We start from the raw sequence: 4,013 nt of genomic DNA, 5'->3' as shown, positions 1-4,013 counted from the left end.
TTCCTTCCTTCCTTTTCTTTCTTTCTTTCTTTCTTGAGACAGGGTCTCACTCAGTCACCACTGGAGTGCACTGGTGCAATCATGGCACCCGCAGCCTGTGTCTTCCAAGCCAAAGCAATCCTCCCACCTCAGTCTCCTGAGTAGCTGGGACCACAGGTGTGCACAACCATGTCTGGCTAATTTTTTATTTTTTACTTTTTTGTAAAGACGGGATTTTGCTCTTTTGCCCAGGCTGGTCTCAAACTCTTGCACTCGAGCAGTCCTCCCTCCTTGGGTTCCCAAAGTGCTGGAATTACAGGTATGAGCTACAGCACCTGGCCAGAAAACTATTTCTCTCTCTTTAAATAGACTAAAGTGTTTTCTACAATTTTAAATATGGTCATTTACCACAAAAAAAAAATTTATTCTCTACATGATAAATGTACACATATGTAAAACAAACAAGTGATTTGATAAAATAGGCAAAATAATCTATAAAAGTGCATATTGGTCTAAATTACTGCCCTTTGATTGGGGCCACCAGCTGCTAAACATGGTCACTGTGGTGGGAGGTATAGTCCAATAAGTAATTTGGATAGTTGGTTGTTACAAATGAAAGAAGGGATCTTCCTTTGGTTTGAGTTGATTATTTGACAAATATATGGACAATGAGGAGCCATGATGATTCCATTGCTATGTGCCAGCCTTGTTTGATTCCAGGCTGATGTCTAGAATTCCAGCCTGAGGCGGATTAGTTCTTGGTATGCAGAAGGAGGCTTGAGCCTAGAAGACCTCTGTCATTGACAGAGCAAGTCTCTCCCTGTGTCCTGTGTTCCCTCTTTCCCGCCTGTTTACATGTAGAGAGTATGGGTCTTTCGCTACATTAGATACTTCTATTTATCAGGAGTTACTCTCTTGTTAAGAAAAATAACCACTTTTTTTCACTTCTTTGTTTGCATTTTTCAATCATTATTGTTGACTATGGGTAGATTGTGAACTGAAACAAGTCAGGATTTTCATTTCATAGACAGGCTGTTCAACACAGTGGTTAAAGCATAAATATAGACTAGAACTTTGTGGGTAATCCCAGCCTTGCCACTCCAGAGGGTATGGCATTAGGCAGGGTACTTAGCCTCCTTATGCTCAATTTCCTCATCCATATAATGGAGATAAGAATAGTGCCTATCTCAGAGTTGTAATTAAGCTGTTAGTAAACATTCTTTTTGTTTTTATAATTGCTGTTTTTCAGAAAAGGAAAGTATAGTTCGTGATCTCCCCACTGAACTACTTTTACTGAAGAATACCAACTTCTGTGAACCTATATATTCTTTCTTACAATAGTGGTTGACAATTGGCTCACAATATTGGTTGACGTTTTGTCTAAAGTCTTGCTCTTTTATCTACAGGGAGTAGATTCTGCTATCTTGGCCTCACAGCCCTTCCTATTGATTACAAAGCCCATGGAAGAAAACAGAACACACCCTTCTCAGTTCCGTCTAAATGTGTTTCTTCTGCTTCAGTTACGCCAGTTCTGGGGCAAAGACACTGATGAAACAACACCTATACCTGAAAAAGAATAAATGTGTGACTTTCAAATCCCCTTTCCCAGTGAAAGAAACAGCAAACACTTAAGATTCAGCATCTGTTCTCCAGTTGCACTGAGGAATGCACTGTCTCACAGCACCAGCTCTGCAGAGCCCTTGCCCCCGGACTCTTTGCGGTTTTATTTATATGTATTTCCATATTTCATTCCTGTATGTCACTGCTGCATCGGTGTGGCAGCAAGTGACCAAATGCTACAGGTCTTACTATGGACACCAGGTCAGGTGCAACCACACAAAACAAAGCCAGTTCCATGAGCTGCCTATGATATGCATTGCGGAAGTAACATTTTACCCAGGGTGTGCCATTGCAGTGATATAAATATATTTTTTTCTTAGACTAAATATGAGCTGACTATCTCTTTTGATGTGTGTACATAGGTGTGAGTGTGTGTGTATGCGTGCGTGTCTGTGTGTGGATGTGTGTATGTGTGTAGCCTCATGCTTAGGACTACCCATGAATGTTGTGGAATGCTACACCTGGAGAGTTCTGGTTTTCCACCAGTTTCAAGATGAAGAACCACATGATGCAGTGGACCTGGAGACCGTCCCCTTGGAAAGACAACCCAGAGATGTTCAGCATCCTGGATCTATACGTGTATTTTGTAGCCGTCACACTAACCTTAATAAGAATTCTACAGCTTTGGACAGAGGCATTTTCACCTTAATGGTGAAGTAATTTAAAATATAAATCCATTCAGGTGACAACCCATCATCAAAATTACACATTCTGATTGAACTCATCTGAATCATCAGTTCCTTGACGGAGAGAGAGAAGGAGATGGAATGTGTCTGGTAACCCCAAGTGGAGTACAAGTAGCCTTTGTTTTCCTGCATAAATGGACTTGTTGAATGCGAACAAATATATGCAATTCATATACTTTTGGAGATGAACGTAGATATGTGTGTCAGCTTTGAGATGGTGTGTCCTGGATTAATACTTTGTCTCCCAATATCACAGAAAAATACATGCCAGTGGCTCTTGAGGTTAAGGTCGTTGGGATGAAATGGCCTCAGGCAATTTCAGATTCCCTAATTACCAGGAAAGTTCTACAGTAATTAATATGCAGCTAACTCCTATTGCCCTCACAAGAGCATCAGCCTTCCAGAATCAGAGCTCCGGAGTGTGAAGATTCAGTATTGATATAAGATAATGTATACCAAACTCCAGCCAACTTACTGCCATTTTTCATAATCTGAGTGGCTGCCTTGCTTATCCTAAGCTATGGTTGCAGAAACTGTAGCCATTTATATAAGCTATAACATCAAATCAGGGAAAAATGAGGAAAAAAATAGATTCTGAACCATTTATTGTTGAATAAGTAGAGAAAATCATCAATAAATATTTATTACATTCTGACAGGGTGTGTGGCATTGTATTCTATGCCAGAGTGACAAAGTTAATTCACCCCTTTTTGGGGACCTTAATATGTTTTTTAAGGGATGTGCCTATGCATTGATGCCTGAAAAATATGTATAAAGAAATGAGGTTGAATCTCTGGACAGATCATCTTTTCCAGAGGTAAAGGTAGGAGGCCAACTTCAGGGTCTGGGTCTAGCCGTGAGCAAGTCCTGGCTGAGGGAGCTCCAATGCTAACTCATGTGCCGATCTCTAGAGCAGCGGGAAGCGACCCCACTGCACCAAATCAAGTAGCTTCACCTTGTGTATGCAGGCCCCAAGTTATTTTTTTAGCAATCTTACGAGTGAAATGTTCTGGTGTGTTGAAAAACGTTCTTATTTTAAAGAAAGGTTGTGCTCACTACACTGCTGGTGTGTGCGTTCTGAGACCTCTTGTATTCAGTCTGTGAAGGATATGTGTATTAATCCGTACACCTGTATAGCCTCAATATTAGTCTGAAGACACTTAAATTCTGACCCGTAAAGGAAAGTTCTAGAAGCAATATTTTCACTTATTTAACATTCTCCAAACAACATCAAGCATTGATACACACTGAAGAGTGCATTTATTTTTTGTATCACTCTAAGTATGTTGGAATATGCAAGGACTGTGGTTAAAATTAGAACGTATAAGGCATATTATAATTTAGTTCATACTGAAAAAGAAATTAACAGAACATTGTTCGGTTCACACGTTCCAAAATTTGAGTGATTTCTTGAGTTAGACATAGATTTTCTATTTTGTTTTAATTTGTCAAGGTATTTTTCTTCCCTTCATGAACTTTAGGTACACATAACTTATGTCATTTATTTATGGTCTTTTATACCTAGTTTGTAAAATTGTAAAATAGCAAACTAAATGCAGAGAGTTTGCATTTGAAAATAATAAAGTAGTTGCCGTATACAACCCTGCAATCTGGTTGTCTCTTTTCAATAACTTTTGCTATATATACGGTGTGCCTAAATGAATTAATTATTTGTTGTCATTTAATTAAAACAAAAAAATCTTAAATTCCAATTGAGCATACTTAGAG

General features: G+C 39.0%; 1 protein-coding gene across 1 annotated transcript in view; it reads left to right on the top strand.

The window, feature by feature from the left end:
- Positions 1 to 1,925, top strand: part of EPHA4 (EPH receptor A4) — a 155,581-nt gene extending 153,656 nt beyond the window's left edge. The window contains exon 19 of the mRNA XM_011951897.1: positions 1,386 to 1,925. The gene's annotated coding sequence lies outside the window, so the exon portion shown is untranslated. The remainder of the gene's footprint in view (positions 1 to 1,385) is intronic.
- The last annotated feature ends 2,088 nt before the right edge of the window (positions 1,926 to 4,013 follow it).

This window comes from Colobus angolensis, unplaced genomic scaffold (assembly GCF_000951035.1).
Source record: "Colobus angolensis palliatus isolate OR3802 unplaced genomic scaffold, Cang.pa_1.0 Scaffold33, whole genome shotgun sequence".
In the NCBI taxonomy this organism is placed as follows: Eukaryota; Metazoa; Chordata; class Mammalia; order Primates; family Cercopithecidae; genus Colobus; species Colobus angolensis.
The sequence above is the reverse complement of the archived record's forward strand: the minus strand, read 5'-3'. Positions and strand labels throughout refer to the sequence as shown.